We start from the raw sequence: 18,162 nt of genomic DNA, 5'->3' as shown, positions 1-18,162 counted from the left end.
TAATACGTATGTTGCTGCTAGAGAGGCAAGGGATAGCGCTTGCCTACCTTAGGTCCATCCTAGCTGATTACGTTCATTTGCCATTGGTGATTGAACTCAACTTCCAGTTCCTCTCCCCTTCCAGAACGTTGGGAGGGGGGTGGGACTGAGAGTTCCAACCCTGTAGTCACATGGTTGATGCCTCTGGCAACTGACCCTCAAGCTGAAGCTATCTGGGGACTCAGCATAAACTCAGGTGGGGAGTGGAAAGGGGCTCATTATGAATCCAAAGGACACTTCTGTCACTCAGGAATTTCTAAGGGTTTTAGGAGCTCAGTGCCATGAACTGGAGACAAAGACCAAATGTTTTTTTTTTTTTTTTATTATACCACAATTTGACATCAGGAGCAAGAGTGACCCCCCCCCTCCCAAACCATTTCCACCTGACGATACCCTTTTCTTTTTTTTTTTTTTTTTTTAAATTTTTTTTTTTCAACGTTTATTTATTTTTGGGACAGAGAGAGACAGAGCATGAACGGGGGAGGGGCAGAGAGAGAGGGAGACACAGAATCGGAAACAGGCTCCAGGCTCCGAGCCATCAGCCCAGAGCCCGACGCGGGGCTCGAACTCACGGACCGCGAGATCGTGACCTGGCTGAAGTGGGACGCTTAACCGACTGCGCCACCCAGGCGCCCCTACCCTTTTCATCACAAAGCGGGTAGAATGAGTTGTTCTCTGAGCTCCGTTAGATGCCAGTGATTCTGTCGATCCTGTCATAGTATAGCGTTCTTATCACACTGTACTGTAATTATCCAGTAGTTTCTAGCTTCTCTAGCTCCAACTGGCGTTGAGCTACCTGTGACAGTGTCTGACTCACCTTTGTACCCCGAGCATCTAACACAGTGCTTGGCACATTGCTGTGCTGTAAACTGTTGCATGAATGCGAGTGAAGGGAAGGCAGTCTAACACTGCTGACCTCTGTGTTGAAGCCTGTTTGGAGTTAATCCGGGGACTGGGCCATGATATTGTTAACTGTATTTCTCAGCTCACGTGGATTTCCTGAGAATCTTGGCTCTGGTATTCTGCCGTTCAATCTATTGTAGTCTGGAGGGGAATTCAGAATTCATCAATTAGTTGGTTTCAGAATAAAAAGCCTGGAATGCAGGGAAAGCAGGCCGTCTAGATTCCTTCTGTCTCACAGAAGGTGTTCTTTGTAAGACACTGCTTTTCTGTATAATATGCCAAGTCTAACAAATAACTTTTCAGGTCAGTCTTCTGGGGGTGTTACGAAAAAAAGAAAGCTCTCAGAACACTGTGAGTTTGACATTTGCCTGAACGTTTAAAAACTATTCTCAAATCCAGTAATTTTGTTAAGAACCCTGTGTGTGTGTGTGTGTGTGTGTGTGTGTACGTGTCCATACACACACAATAGTCAGTGGTTACTTTATTTTTATTGTGTGATATTTATTTTATTTGTTTTTGCTTATTTAATGTATTCTAGACTTCCAAAGGAAATAACACTTTGGGGCATTAAATACTGACTCTGCTGATTGCTTCGTTTGAACGGCAAGTCAGGAATACCCGTTTTCCTGTTTTGATGGCCAACAGAATAGGAGTTATTATAGCTTTGCACGGTGAAAGAGATATGATGATCCCGGCCAGCCAATTAGTTCGGCTACTGAGGAACCAGAGAGAATCCTAGCAGCCATATGACTGTGTGTATTTCTCTTGAATTTTTGACTTCTAGAAAGTAGCAACCTATTGCAACTTGGGTGGTGTTTGTTTGTAAAACTGAAATAGTATCTACCTGGCCATCTCAGAGGGACAGTGGAGAAAATAAAGTAATACTCATGTTCCTGCTGGGAAGGCCGGGGAGAGCACTTTCGTACCCTAGGCCTGTCCTAGCTTCACTTCATGGTATCAGCCTGGGAAGCCTCAGTTCGGACACTAGACTTGGCCCAGTGAAAACCATTCTTTTTTAGCAGGTAGAAGTCGGAAAATAGCCTAGTGGGTGCTATGCCTCTGGAATTGATTTGGGCCCCTGGGAAACTGTAAGCATCAGGCTTTAGCTTTTGTTTCTTACCCCACCATCTGCTGTGGGCTGTTTAATTGGACTTTGGCTCCCATCTGGAAGCTTAATGCTCTGTGTCTCTGCTGAAATTCGAGCCCAGGCCTAAATCTTTTTGCCTGGTTTCTGTTGGCCCCCTTCCAGAACTGACTGGCCTGCATCACATGTTGGTTTATACTCTCTCTTGATTTTGGACTAACTTCCAGCTAGGGAGGGACTGCTCCAGTTAGACTTATCCAGCCTCCTTTCTCCGCACCGATGAGGTTTACTCCCCAGTTCTCTTGTTTTTTTTTTTTTTTTTTTTTAAATTTTTTTTTTTGAACGTTTATTTATTTTTTTGGGGACAGAGAGAGACAGAGCATGAGCGGGGGAGGGGCAGAGAGAGACGGAGACACAGAATCGGAAACAGGCTCCAGGCTCTGAGCCATCAGCCCAGAGCCTGATGCGGGGCTCGAACTCACGGACCGCGAGATCGTGACCTGGCTGAAGTCGGACGCTTAACCGACTGCGCCACCCAGGCGCCCCTCCAGTTCTCTTGTTTAGCAGTTGCAACATGCCTTGTATCTGGGGTAGAGGAATGAGTGCTAAGAGACAAGCACACCATCATCATTGGCAACTTCTATTGATGTCACTAGAGAGCCATCAATTAGGACTTTTAGTATATTAAAATCAATTGTCTTTGTAATGTCTTTCTCTTCCCACCAAGAAGCAAAGTTTAGCCTAGGCTTTCACTGATTAAGCTATAAAATCAGAGTAGAAGTTCCTATCTAATGAAATGTAATGGCTGAGGCATGGTGCATGATTGTTTCCAACCGTAGTTTATTTTATTTATTTATTTTTTAAATGTCCAACTGGGGCACCTGGGTGGCTCAATCAGTTGAGCGTCCGACTCTCGGGTTCAGCCCAGGTCATAATCTTGCGGCTCCGTGGGTTCGAGCCCCCCAGCTCTATGCTGACAATGCAAAACCTGTTTGGCATTCTCTCTCTGCCTCTCTCTCTCTGCCCTCCCCAACTGGTGCTGTCTCTGTGTCTTTCAGAGTAAATAAACCTAAAAAAATTTTTTCCAACTGTATTTTGTTAACTATATTTAGCTTATGGTTTGCATGTCTATAAATAAATATACTGTATCATTCCGAGATATGATTATACTTGTATTTCTTGGAATTGTACCTCTCCATTAAAACTATATAGTATAATGAAATGTTTGCAAGGACCAGAAGATTTGGGGAAAACAGGAAGCTTGAGGAAAACTTCATGGAGAGTTTTTTGAATAGAAGATGATAAATAAGTTAATTGGAATTGCAGTCACAGGAAAAGGAAAGAAGATTTTGAATCATGGTGTTTTTCCTACCATCGTGTCAGCAAATTCTGATTGTAAGATTCCTCATGTAGGCCTAATAAATAATTTCTAAAAATATGATTGTGAAAGAGACAAACTAGCTGTATTCTGAAACAAGGCTCAATTTCTTCCCACCTTCCAATTTCAATTTAGGGTGAAGCATTAACTATGCAGTGAAGAATAATAAAAAAAAAACAAAACATCTTCGAGTAAAACATAAAGTTAGTAATGGAAGGAAGGCTGTATCCATGGTCTTAATTCAGACCCCTTGACTTTTATTTGTTTGTTCGCATATTTAGGGTAAAATATATCTTTGGTAACAGAGAGACTGTATCAGGTCTGAACCTGTGTTCCAAACCAAGGAAGACACTTTTTTTTTTTTTTTAACCAGTGTAATATCAGGTGATCTATGGACTGGATTCAGTCTCAATTTACTTGTATTTTGGAATAAATGCCTGACATCCTGTCATATGGTTTAGAAAAGCATCAAAACTGTTCCAGCTCCTTATGGCTTTGCATGGTTCCCGGACATGGAAATTACTCCGTGGAGACTTGAAGGTTGAGGGGCAATTTGGTGGCGATCTGAGTTTTTTTACTTAATTTTATCTGGGCTGAAAGAAAATCCTGTTTGGTTATGTAAGGAAATGTTCGATAAGCTTTCAATGGGAAACACCCATATACATGAGGATGACTGAATTTCAATGCCAGCACCAAGGATGTCAGACCTCATTTGCTCTAACTGCTAATTTTACATTTAAGGCAGTTTTTGCTTGCATTTGAAGGTTAGACTAGATGACTTCTGAGGTTCCATTTAATAAATTGTTTGAAATTGAGACCTAAGGAATTTAAGGAAATTGCCCAGGGTCACCTAGCTGATTGTGGGAGGGAGAGAGCCTAGAGTAGGAAACAGGTTTCCAGACTCTTTGTCCGTTTATGACTCTTTTCATGCTTGAGGTATTTGAAACTCAAAACGGTGAAGTACTTTGGATAGTATACGCTGAGGAAACAGCATAGACCTGGCAGTCACATAATTACCTTTGGATTATCTTTTAATTCCCAATGTGGTGAGTCACATAGTAAAATAACATTGGCATCCTGAAATGCCATAGCAGGAACTAATTAAAAAGGGGGAAAAAAATCACTCTGATGAATTTCATGATTTCCTCTGAATCTTTTGACACATGTAACCTTGAATGCTGATCTGCTTTGAATGCAAATTTTCTCATGACAGTACATTTGGTAGATAAACCAGAGCTCCTCCTACATAAAGACTTCAGTTCTAAGGTCATTTAAAATCCATTAAGCTAAGAAGCTATTCATTGAGACAGATTTCAGTGGTAGTTCAGAAGAATGTGACTATAACTGGACACATTATTCATTCACAGTAAGTCTGGAACTTAAGTTTGGGAGAGGGTGTGTGGGGATGAGAGGTAACTTATTTTAACTAATTAGTTCTTTTTAAATAAATAAATAATTTTTAAATAAAAAAACTCGGCTCATAAATCTTTTCATGGGAAAAATAATTTGACTTGATATATATTAATTTGAGGAAATGCTGCATTTTTTCGCATGAAGCAAATAGGTGCTGGATAATCAGTATGAATAACATTTTTGCTTTTAGTTAATTTGTAGTTATTTTCTTATTGGCCTTTATCTCCTATAAAAATCATATTGCCTGTAAGCAAACCTGGTCCTTTGGAAATGGTAAGGATAATTGCATTGTAGAGTTAAGAGGTTTTCTGAAATTATTATTTATGTGGTTTTTTCCCCTATAGATGAGAATTCACTACTTTGCAGCAACTTTTCTCTCTTGAGCTCAGAAATAACCACAGAGCTCCTCTAAAAGGAACGACTTAGTATATTTTTATATGATATTTTGATTTAATTTATGGAACATGTGTATCCTCTATATGTGATGTTTTCATTTATTTGGATATTATGGTTCCATACATACAGTTATGAAAATATAAATTCCAATTTTCACTGCTTTTGGTCTGAAATGAACTAACATCTTATACATTTGATGCTTGTTTTCTTCTGAAAAAATGGTTAACAAGTAAATCTGACCATCACTTTTGCACACTGCACTCTCTTTGGATAGCTCCAGATTCGTGTTCTTTGTTTAATATGTAAGAGGGTATATCAAACCAGGACATGAATACAGGAAATTTACCAGTTGTTTTTGATACAAATTTTATTAAAATATGAAATGTTTTAGAGAGTTTAAGACTTAAGCAAGCTGCATAGAATTATTATTGTTATTATTATTATTATTATTATGAACAGAGAATAATAAACTAAGGACTAAGAGCTTTTCATCTTAGTTTCTTTATCTGTGAAATGAGCCAAGTGCCCTGACTATGGCTAATGTAATGAAAGGGAATAGAAATGTTAAAAATGATCATTTAAACAACAGGGTTCAACAAAAGGAGCAGGGGTGGGGGGGGTTTGCTTGTTCCTTTTTCATGTGTTTTTCAGGGTGTCTTCAAGGAATTGCTGGGAGGTGGCTCCTGGATGTGGAAGAAGGGGAAGGCAACTAGTAACAATTGAGTCAGTATGCCCACTATGCTGCAGACATTTACATGTACTATCTCATTTAATCATTTCCGAAACCTTATGGTGGCAAGTATCATTGCCTTCATTTGATAAGATAAGAAAATTGGGGCATAGAGAGCTCTGAAGTGTCTTGCCCAGATCTGCGTGGCTGCAGTCCCTGCCGTTCCCATTATTCCATGCTGTTTCTAGCGTCACTGCTGAAGCAACGCCGAGAAGATACGCTCTTTGGGATTATGTCTTCCATTCTCGCTGTGTAATCAAGCCTTATGCTGGTGAGATGGATAGTGTACAGGGCTGTAGAATAGGTCAGCAAGTGCCTATGGGGTGTGATCTAGGAGACTGTCAACAGGTGCCAGCTCACAACTATTTTCCTCGTTGGCCTGTCTCCGTCCCTTCGCCTGAGATTTTACCGCCAAAGTCATTACTTTGGATGTGGAAGCGTTTTGTTTACTTGTTTTGTTTTTCTTTGCCAGTGGGGACGCTGGGGAGACTTTCAAATGCACATATCCCTAGGCAGGTTCACAGATTGAATCTTTTATCACTTAATACCTCAGCAGGCAGCATGGAATAGGAGAAAGAACTCAGATTTGGGAGCCAGGAAGACCTGCAACTGAATTCTGTTTCTGGCACATCCTCGCTGTTTAACTGGCACGTGATATTGCATCTTTCAGAGTCTCCCTTTCTTCTTGAGGAAAACAGAGATAATAATGCGTATGCATGGGCCCTTATTCCGGTAACCGTAACATATGGAACATCGGGTATGGGCTGCCGTAATAGAGTGGGAAGAGCACTGGAACGGAAGTCAGGAGCCTTGGTGTTCTGCCATATCCGTTTCATTTATTCAGGTAGATATTTACTGAGCATCTACTATGTGCCATGCACTGTGCTAGGCACTGAGGATACAGCATAAACCGTTTGAAGTCCCTGCCTCCTTAGAGCTTAAGTTCTAGTTCGTTGCTCACCCAACTGTACCCGCATCCCGGTCACGGAGCGCAAAATACATGTGACCCCTGACCTCTCACTGAGTTTACGGTGTAACGGAGTAGAAGTGAATCCACTTATCCCACAAATTAGTCCAAGATTAAAACCATTATAAGTCTTTAAAGGAAATGCAGTGCCTGTAAAGCACGTCACAGGGGCTTCATTTCAACGCCTCTGAGCAAGTGACATCTGAGCTGAAACGCGAAGAAGGAAGAGGTACTAAGCAGGTCATCCTTCTACGTGGTTTTACTCAGAGCCTTCGGGATTTCCCTCAGTTCTCTTACACCCTCTTTGGTGGCTATTGCAAACTTTATCCTCTGTCATTGAGCCTCCTACTCAGCTACGACATATTTATCCTCAGCAGGTAGGCTTGGCTCCCATTTCACGCAGAAAATAAACGCCATCAAGTGTGCCTGAACCTCTGATGCACCCACCCCACTGCCTTTTATAAACACAATCGATTTTTGTCTTCATCCCTGCTTTTGTCCGGTCTCAGAGCCCTCCATCGGTCCAAATTCCGTCTTTCCACTTTTGTTTTATTTCTTTACTTTTTAATGCTTATTTATTTTTGACAGAGAGAGAGAGAGAGAGAGAGAGAGAGAGAGAGCATGAACGGGGGAGGGTCAGAGAGAGAGAGAGAGGGAGCCACAGAAGCCGAAACAGGCTCCAGGCTCCGAGCTGTCACCACACAGCCCGACGCGGGGCTCGAACTCCCGGACCGCGAGATCGTGACCTGAGCCGAAGTCGAACGCTCAACCGACTTCGGGCCCCTCCGCTTTTGTTTTAGATTACATGCTGGCCTCTTGCTTTTTTCAGGGATTTCTTTACATAAGTATTCCCTTTCTCTTCTGTCTTTTAGTCTCTTCCTCTGTATGGGTTCTTTATTCAGTGAAGAGAGCAAGCTATCTTTTCTTAACCCTTCCCTGTATAACCAAGACCTATAGAACCTATACAACTAGGCTCCAATAAAAAGGGATTTATACATAGGACTGCTTTACCAAAGTCACTAACTGCTTCTTATGTCCAAGTACAAGAGGCACATTGCCATTCTTGTCTTACTAACCGCCCCCCCCCCCCCCCCCACGCCATCCCTTTTGGCTTCGGAGCACTTGGCTTTTGAATACTTTTTTCCTTGAGATCTACTTCAGTAGTCTTCCTCGATGTCACTTGCTGTCAGTCCCCTTTATTACCACCAGTATTAACTCCAGACTCTTTTAACATGGCTCAGAAAACATGCCTGTGTACCTCTTACCCTGCAGCCCAAACAAACCGCTGGTACAGGTCTGGATTCGTTACGCTTTCTCACTTCCCTCCTTTGGCTTAATCAATTTCCGTTGAGGAGGAGTCCCTCCCTCATATTCCCTGCACCGGCAAACACCTACTCCTTATCTATGAGATAGTTGAGGTACTACTTGCTGTAAGGACTCTTACTGGACCGCTACGGAGCAGATTAGGCACCTGTCCTCGGTGCTTCTAGGTGCTTGCCTTTCAGAATGTACCACACCTTATTATAATCGAAGTTACTGCGAAATTCGTCTGCAATTTCAGTATGGAAGAAATTTCACATTTCTTTTTTTTTTTCAATATATGAAATTTATTGTCAAATTGGTTTCCATACAACACCCAGTGCTCCTCCCAACAGGTGCCCTCCTCAATGCCCATCACCCACTTTCCCCTCCCTCCCACCCCCCATCAACCCTCAGTTTGTTCTCAGTTTTTAAGAGTCTCCTATGCTTTGGCTCTCTCCCTCTCTAACCTCTTTTTTTTTTTTTTTCCTTCCCCTCCCCCATGGGTTCCTGTTAAGTTTCTCAGGATCCACATAAGAGTGAAACCATATGGTATCTGTCTTTCTCTGTATGGCTTATTTCACTTAGCATTACACTCTCCAGTTCCATCCACGTTGCTACAAAAGGCCATATTTCATTTTTTCTCATTGCCACGTAGTATTCCATTGTGTATATAAACCACAATTTCTTTATCCATTCATCAGTTGATGGACATTTAGGCTCTTTCCATAATTTGGCTATTGTTGACAGTGCTGCTATGAACATTGGGGTACAAGTGCCCCTATGCATCAGTACTCCTGTATCCCTTGGATAAATTCCTAGCAGTGCTATTGCTGGGTCATAGGGTAGGTCTATTTTTAGTTTTCTGAGGAACCTCCACACTGCTTTCCAGAGCGGCTGCACCAATTTGCATTCCCACCAACAGTGCAAGAGGGTTCCCGTTTCTCCACATCCTCGCCAGCATCTAAAGTCTCCTGATTTGTTCATTTTGGCCACTCTGACCGGCATAAGGTGGTTATTGTTGAGAGTGCTGCTATTTCAAAGTGTTCTTTAGGCTGCCTTGTATTCAGCATTCTGCCGGGAAAGTAAGATATGCAATTTCAGTTAATATTTGAGCATCCTACTGGGTGACACAAATATTCTGAGGTCTTAGGCCACACCGAAGAGTAGGGAGGCCCTTTTGGTCGTTGATCTCTACTTCTCTGTCAACTCTCTGATATACCGTTTTGTCTCCACCGGGGACGGCCCTTTTACGTTTGCTGCTGCTACTGCTTCTAGACAAAGCTTGGGGGACTGGGTCATTGCTGAGATTAGGTCCCCTGGGTCTAGGGCCCAGCCCACTCATTAAAATACCTCTGAACTTTTGCCCCTTCCTAGGCTGCTACCATCCAATGTTGAGCTGTTCCCCCTGCTACTTCTAACCCCTGCCACACCCCTGACTTACTTTTGTCTAAACTATATGTCCCTTTCCCTCCTGAGTGCCCTAAAAGGAAGTTCATCTGTCTTCTTGAGACCTGCATCCGTGCTCCTAAGCATAACCTCTCCCTTGAGCTTGGGTTTTGGCAATACAAAAGCTAGGAAGGTAAGTCTGTGCACAACTTCTGCTTTTAGTCTTGGCAATGGGGGGGGGATCCCCTTAAGCAAGGGAAAGAAGAGGAAAAAAGCCTGGTTATCTCCTTGAAATGGGAGGGAGAAGCAAAAAAAAAAAAAAAAAAAAAAAAAAAAACAAAACTTTGAGCAAAACAGACAGTTACACTTGTCTGTTTCTTTTTCTTTTTCTTTTCTGTCTTTCCTTTTTTTAAAAAATATTTTTAAATATTTATTTATTTTTGAGAGAGAAAGAGCACGAGCAGGGAGAGGCAGAGAGAGAGGGAGACACAGGATTTGAAGCAGGCCCCAGGCTCAGAGCTGTCAGCACAGAGCCTGATGCGGGGCTCGAACTCACAGACCACGAGGTTATGACCTGAGCTGAAGTCAGACACTCAACCGGCTGAGCCACCCAGGCGCCCCTATTTTTATTTTTTAATTCTTTTAATGTTTACTTTTTTATATTGGAGACAGAGAGAGTGCAAGAGAGCAAGAGAGCATGCACAAGCAGGGGAAGAGCAGAGAGACAGGGAGACACAGAATCCAAAGTAGGCTCCAGGCTCTGAGCTGTCAGCACAGAGCCCAACGCGGGGATTGAACTCATGAACCGTGAGATCCTGACCTGAGACCAAGTCAGACGCTTAAGCGGCTGAGCCACCCAGGCGTCCTTCTACTCGTCTGTTTATGAGTCTCTTCCCGTCATTAAATTGCAAGTGCCTTTGCAGAACTTCATTTCCTAATATTTCAGTAAAGAGTGTAGATGTAACTCACAGTCTAGTCTAGGAGAAGGAGTACTCAGAAAGCATACGGAGGGAAGTGCTGCTATCTGAGCTAAATCTCAGTGACGAGGAGGAATCCGTGAGTAGGCTGCATAAAACAGTATTGGTATCAGGGGACCTGCATGGACGAAAGTTTAGAGAGATAAGACAAGACCCTGCTTTTTAAGATCTACATGCAGGAAATGGCACTTAAAGTGCTGGTAAGGTCCAGATAATGGAAAGTGTTGATTGCCATGCTAAAGAATTGGTACTTTATTTTATGACAGGCAGTACAACATAGAGGTTGGGGCACAAATTCTGGAATGACTCTTGCCTGGCTTTGAATCTGGCTCCATCACTTATCAGCTATGAGATCCTGTGATAATCATTTACCTTCTCTGGACCTCGGTTGCCTTGTTGTTTATTGGTAAAATGGGATGACATCAGTGAAAAGCTTTCAAAAGCACTGGCACACTGTGAGTCCGTTGAATTGTGAGCTATTACTATAAATTATTCTCTAGGACAACGGGAAGCTAGCGAAGGAGTTTAAGTGGACATATTTGTGTTCTGAAAAGGTCACACTGACTACTGCATGGAAAATGACACGAATCTGTCTTGTTAGAAGATGGAAATACATCAGGAGATGTTAAGGGCTAGGATGAGTCGTGGGAATGAAGATGGAGTGATAATGGATGGATCCCCAAGGTATTTAGGGAATGGAATCTTTAGGGTATTGTGTGTGTGCGTGTACGAAATGGTGGTTGACGATAAATGAGAAAAAGGAATCTGGAATGACTCCTATGTTTCCATTTAGGACACTGCTCGGGAAGTCATGCTGCCATTTGGTACTAGAAACAGAGGAAAGGAAAGAGATGATAAGTCACATTAATGCTTTGAGTATTCCTAGTCCCCATGTGTATTCATGTTCTTTGAAACAGAGAAAAGTGAATTACGTTGTCCATCAGTGTTTTGAAATCATCTATGGAAGGATTCTCTGGATATTTTAAGATAATCTGCATAAGTGGGATTCATCACTGTTCCAGGGAAGATATACTTTCTTCTGCTGTTCTTTGATAAGTGCTGGTTTGTTACTTACATAGCTCAAAAACATTATTTCTTTCTTTTTTTTTTTTTTAGAGAGAAGCACGCATGTGCAAGTTGGGGAGGGGCAGAGGGTGGTAGAGAATGTTAAGTAGGCTTCACGCTCGGGGTGGAGCCCGACGTGGGGCCCGATCTCGCAACCGTGAGATCATGACCTGAGCCGAAATCAAGAGTGGGACACTTAACAACTGCCCCTCGAGAATATTATTGAGAAGAATCCTTTGGTGACCAAAGATGCTAAAGTATCAAGGTCCCATGATAGAGCACTGGTAAGTGTATTTTGGATCAGGAGTCTCTCAGCTTTCCCAAACAAAAGTCTTAAAGCCATAGCGGTTCATTCATTCATTCATTCACCAAACACTTGTTGCCTGCTCTGTGATAGGCCTTGTGTTAATATAAAAGCAGAAGCGGGGCGCCTGGGTGGCTCAGTCGGTTAAGCGTCCGACTTCAGCTCAGGTCACGATCTCGCGGTCCGTGAGTTCGAGCCCCGCGTCGGGCTCTGGGCTGATGGCTCAGAGCCTGGAGCCTGCTTCCGATTCTGTGTCTCCCTCTCTCTCTGCCCCTCCCCCATTCATGCTCTGTCTCTCTCTGTCCCAAAAATAAATAAACGTTAAAAAATAAAATAAAATAAAAGCAGAAGCAGTTCCTCCTGTCACGGGCCTCACAGTTGACCATGAGTGATAGAGAGATGAATATTCCAGGCAGATATGGTGAGAGTGGTGAGAAGTAGTCAGATGCCACAGTATTTAGGACCCTGAGGACCAAGTAAACAATTTTTGTCTTTATCCCAAGATAACGAGGAAGCCCTGAAGAATTTTTAGCAGGACAGTTGCATAGTCAGATTTGCACTTAGAAAACAGAAGAAAGGCAGTGTGGAAATAGAGCAGGGCCAGAGTAAATTCGAGGAGATGTATTAAGAAGCCATTGTAGGGGCTCCTGGCTGGCTTAGTCTGTAAAAGCATGAGACTCTTGATCTTGGGGTCATGAGTTCAAGCCCCATGTTGGGCCTAGAAATTACTTTAAGAAATGTTTGTTAGTGTCCATAGGTGATAGTTAAAAGTTGAATATAGATTTTTTTTTTTTAATTTTTTTTTCAACGTTTATTTATTTTTTGGGGGGACAGAGAGAGACAGAGCATGAACGGGGGAGGGGCAGAGAGAGAGGGAGACACAGAATCGGAAACAGGCTCCAGGCTCCGAGCCATCAGCCCAGAGCCTGACGCGGGGCTCGAACTCACGGACCGCGAGATCGTGACCTGGCTGAAGTCGGACGCTTAACCGACTGCGCCACCCAGGCGCCCCTTTTTTTTTTTTTTTTTTAAAGAAGCTATTGTAACAGTCTAGGCAAATTATGGTGGTGATTTGGACTAGCCTGGGAGGGATATGGATGGGTATGAGGAGTTTCAAGGGAGGTTTGAAAAATGGATTGAATCCGATTGCAGACTGGACATAGGAGATACAGTATCAGGTGTTTAGGGTGACAGTTTCTTTGGTTTCTGGCTTGTACTGTTGAATGGACATCACTGCCAACTAGCTAGTTCGGATGAGAGATAAATGTCTGAAAGCCATTGTCGTATTGATGGTAATGGAAGATGTGGAAATAGATAGTAGATAAAATCACCCAGAGAGAACACATTGTCCGAAGAAATGAGGGCCTCAAAGAACTCTGACGTGAAATATTAGGACACTAGAACGCTCTTGTCAGAAAAGCCAAGGGAGTAGTGTTTCAGGGATGGTGATAAACAGGTGAATGCCACCCAGAGAGAAAGAAGATTGGAATAAAAAGTATTGATTGGATTCAGTAACCAGGAAGTCATTAGTTATTCTAGCGGGACCTGTTTTAAGAGAGTCATGGATTGGTGGCGGGACGAAGGAAGAAACTAGAAGGAAACGGAATGATAAAAAGTGAGTGGGGGTGTGGAGAAAATACCAAGTATAGACAACTCTTTGTAGAAATTTGGCTGTGAGGAAGGATTGGAGCAGTAGTAGCTGGAGGCAAATATGTGGGCAAGGTAGTTTATGTTTTTTAAGCTTAGGGAGTAAAGAGCATGTTTGAATGCGAATGGGATGTATCTGACTGAGAGGTATATCTGCACCTACGTTGAAGATATTAAAGAGAGAAGGAAAGCATTGAATTGTAAGGTTCTGATAACGTGGGCAGGGTATGTGTTTTACCTTAGATGGGTAGGACATATACTTCGTTTATTATAGCAGGAGGGAAGGAAGAAAGGGTGCGGGAAATGTGTGGAATCGTGAAGATGACCGAGTTTGCATCTGACAGCTTAATTTTGTTTTTAAAGAGACCAGGTCATATGCTGAGGTTGGAGGAGAAGGGATAAAAGAATGAAAGACATCAGAAGAAGGTTTTCATTGTCGTCAGTACTGGAATAAAGTTGAACAGAGACCCGTAATGGTGTTTTTGAGCGGTACTGTGGATTTATTTAAAATGGAATGTTAGGAATTTATCATGAAACTAATCTACTGTGGGACTTCTTCCATCAGCACCCACCTGCGCAGTGACAGGCACAGAGGAAACCTGAGAGTTGAATTCATTCAGATTTGGGATTTTGTTAGGAAGTTACGATAAAAAAGCAGAGAGGCAAGTTTAGTTTTGGGTGTGGAAGCTAATCTAGATCGCATAAAGAAAGGGAAAAAAGGGGGCGCCTGGGTGGCTCCGTCCGTTGAGCGCTCAGGTCATGATCTCACGGTCCATGAGTTCGAGCCCCGTGTCGGGCTGTGTGTGGACAGCTCAGAGCCCGGAGCCTGCTTCGGATTCTGTGTCTCCCTCTCTCTCTGCCCCTCCCCCGCTCGCACTCTGTCTGTCTGTCTCTCTCTCTCAAAGATAGAGAAATAAACATTAAAAAAATTAAAAAAAAAAGAAAGGAGAAGAGGCAAAATCTGACGGATGAATTTGGAAAAAAGCAGTCAAGTCTTTGCAAAGCAGAAAAATGATCAGAGTGGCAGTACTTAAAAACATAAGCTCAAAAGAAATGGAATTATGGGAAAATCATTTTATTTCTCTGGCCTCTAATTTCTCATTTATATATAAGCCATGGTAGAAGCCAAGTGTGTGTGTGTGTGTGTGTGTGTGTGTTTGTGTGTGTGTGTATCCGCGTGTGTAAATTTGTCCACATATCTCATTGCCTTTTGGTAGTAAGTATCGATAGAATCAGGTCGGCCTCGTTGCTCCCAAAGAACATCCCACCCACTTCTAAGGAATGAAGTGGAATTGGGGGGGTCGGAGGTATTAGTCATTCTAACTTTCCCTTGGATGCTCAGGCAAAGGAAGACAAAGCCATGTTTTAAAAGGCATGATTCTATTACAGGTACTTTTTCTTTTCCCTAGGCACGTTTGGCTTTGCTCACCCAGCAGCGATTAATCTCTGATTGTGGAATCAGCCTTGTGCTTCGTCTAGCACTTTTGCAGGAAGAACAGCGCACGCTGTTGATAGAGCTGGTACTGATTTATCGAGAGGCCGCTTGAACTCCAGGGCATCTTGATAACAACCAAAGCGTGTGGGATGAACTGTCAATATCTGGAAAAGGGGAAGTTACATGTGATTAAAACTATGTGAGTGCATCAGCAGAACCTCCAGAGGGCCTTGGAGAGTCCTTGACGACTTAGATCCTCTTGTGGATGACTCTGTGTGTGTGTGTGTGTGTGTGTGTGTGTTTGGTGAAAAGTTTCTGCTGTGGCGTTTTGTGGCTGTAATATTTGCAAGTGGGGTGGTTCAGTATGTTCTCCCCTCCCCTGCCCGAAGTATCTGTTTGGAGGCTTCAGTCAAAGGAAGTGCGGCATCAGCTTAATTGTGGCCCTTTACAGGAACGAGCTTCTGACTCAGGCTACGTAGAAAATGAGGGGTTGGACTGTAATAATGCAAAGTTCTTTTATTTCTTGGAAATTTGTGCTTGAAGGGTTATGAACTTTTAAAGTATTTTAATACACAATGCTAAATACTTCTCTAGTTAGGTTATGGGTTTTGCTTAAATAAGAAAGTGGTTTATTTTGCTCTCACATGACTGTCTTGAGGTAGCTAATCCAAGGCTGCAGAAAGAATATGCAGCTTTATTGCATGAGGTCAAGAGCCCTGGGCTACTCTGAACTTGTTGTTCTGCCACACCTAGGGTGTTTCCCTCATCTACTTGTTCAAAGGTGGCTCACTGCCAAGACCATATTCTAAGCAGCAGAATGGGGAAAGGAGAAAAGGTCCATTCTCGGGGGTCGCCGGGGTGGCTCAGTCGGTTGAGCGTCTGACTTCGGCTCGGGTCATGATCTCACTGTTTGTGAGTTCGAGCCCCGTATGGGGCTCTGTGCTGTCAGCTCAGAGCCTGGAGCCTGCTTCGGATTCTGTGTCTCCCTCTCTCTGTCCCTCCCCCACTCACGCTCTGTCTCTCAAAAAATGAATAAACGTTAAAAAAAAAAAATGTAATGAAAAGGTCCATTCTTTTTATTTTATTTTATTTTTTTATTTGTTTGCTATTTATTTGTTTGTTTGTTTGAGACAGAGAACGAGAGAGAGAGAGAAGGGGCAAAGGGAAAGAGAGAGAATCTTAAGCAGGCTCCACACTCCACGCAGAGCCCAACACAGGGCTTGATCTCCCAACTATGACCTCAGATCATGACCTAAGCCAAAATCAAGAGTCAGACACTTAGCAGACTGAACCACCCAGGCGCTCCAAGGATCACCCTTTCTAAAGGCATGACCCAGAGATTGGAGATAACACTTCCGTTTATATCTTTTGGGTCAGAACTTAAGCACATGTCATGTAGCTGAAAAGATGTTCAGAAATGTTGGTCTTCGTTTTGTGTAGACACAAACTGCGTTAAAAATTCTCTGTGCTCTGCCTGTTCATCCCTCTCCCTCACTCCAACCCCTGGCAACCTTTGGTCATTTTATGATCTTCATGCTTTTGCCTTTTCCAGAATGTCATATAGCTGGAAGCATACAGTATGTAGCCTTTTCAGATTGGCTTCTTTCACTAGGTAATAGGTGTTTAAAGCTCCTCCATGTCTTTTTTTTTTTTTTTAAATTTTTTTTTTTCAACGTTTATTTATTTTTGGGACAGAGAGAGACAGAGCATGAACGGGGGAGGGGCAGAGAGAGAGGGAGACACAGAATCTGAAACAGGCTCCAGGCTCTGAGCCATCAGCCCAGAGCCCGACGCGGGGCTCGAACTCACGGACCGCGAGATCGTGACCTGGCTGAAGTCGGACGCTTAACCGACTGCGCCACCCAGGCGCCCCCTCCATGTCTTTTTTTTAAAAAATTTTTTTAATGTTTATTCATTTTTGAGAGAGAGAGAGAGACAGAGTGTGAGTGGGGGAGGGGCAGAAAGAGGAGGCAGGCTCCAGGTTCCTAGCTGTCAGCACAGAGCACGATGCGGGACTCGAACCCACGAACCATGAGATCATGACCCGAACTGAACTCAGGAGTCGGATACTTAACCAACTGAGCCACCCAAGAGCCCCCCCCCCCCATGTCTTTTCATGGCTTGATAACTCATTTCTTTTTAGCACTGAATAATATTCCATTGTCTGTCAGGATGTACTATAATTTACGGATCTATTCACCTCCTGAAAGACATCTTGGGTTGCTTCCAAGTGTTGGCAATCATGAATGAAACTGCTAAACACATCCACGCTCGGATTTTTGTGTAGACATAGCTTTTGACTTCTTTGGGTAAATACCAACAAGCACGATTGCTAGGTGGTATCGTAAGAATATATTTAGCTTTGAAGAATTCACCACACTGTCTTCCAAAGTGGCTGTACTGTTTCGCATTCCCACCAGCGATGAATGATCGTTCCTGTCGCTTCACATCCCCTTTATCATTTGTTGTTGGTGGCGTTCCAGATTTTGGCCACTCTACTTGGAGTGTAGTGAGTAACTGTGTTTCTGACTGCTCCTTGAGTAGGCTCGAGCGTAGGGAACAGTGCGTTTTGCTTGTTTTCGTATCTGTAGCCTTGAGTGCAAAATGGATGCTCAGGAAATGTCTGGGAAATGAAGATCTGGATGGATGCCTATGACCGTGTCAGCATCCATACAGCCATCAGACAGATTAGAAAAATAGAGACTCGGAGATTCCGTTTTGATGAGAAGACTCTAAAGTCACTTAGGAAACATGGTCTAACCCAGCCAGGTTCAAAAACAGCTATCGAAAACAGTGAGAGGGGCGCCTGAGTGGGTCCGTCAGGTAAGCGTCTGACTCTTGATTTCGGCTCAAGTCATGATCTCATGCTTTGTGAGTTTGAGCCCCGTGTCCGGCTCGGCACTGACAGCGTGGAGCCTGCTTGAGATTCTCTCTCTCTGCCCCTCCTCCACTCACGCTCTCTCTGTCTCAAAATGAAAAGCAAAGCAAAACAAAACAAAAAAACAGTGAGAAAGTGGGTAGGTAGGTAGATCTATCACTTAGGATTATGAAGTGGATTTAGTTAGAGCTTTTAAGCAGATGATTATAAAGAACCAGTTGTCTTAAAATAGGAAATTCATTTTTAGGAAGGGCAATA

General features: G+C 43.1%; 1 protein-coding gene across 4 annotated transcripts in view; it reads left to right on the top strand.

The window, feature by feature from the left end:
* Positions 1-4,695: 4,695 nt before the first annotated feature.
* The window catches only part of IL13RA2 (interleukin 13 receptor subunit alpha 2), a 38,399-nt gene continuing 24,932 nt past the window's right edge, over positions 4,696-18,162 (top strand). For all 4 annotated transcript variants that reach the window (XM_030306099.1, XM_032592228.1, XM_032592229.1 and 1 more), the window contains exon 1: positions 4,696-4,770. The gene's annotated coding sequence lies outside the window, so the exon portion shown is untranslated. The remainder of the gene's footprint in view (positions 4,771-18,162) is intronic.

This window comes from Lynx canadensis, chromosome X (assembly GCF_007474595.2).
Source record: "Lynx canadensis isolate LIC74 chromosome X, mLynCan4.pri.v2, whole genome shotgun sequence".
Taxonomy (NCBI): domain Eukaryota; kingdom Metazoa; phylum Chordata; class Mammalia; order Carnivora; family Felidae; genus Lynx; species Lynx canadensis.
The sequence above is the reverse complement of the archived record's forward strand: the minus strand, read 5'-3'. Positions and strand labels throughout refer to the sequence as shown.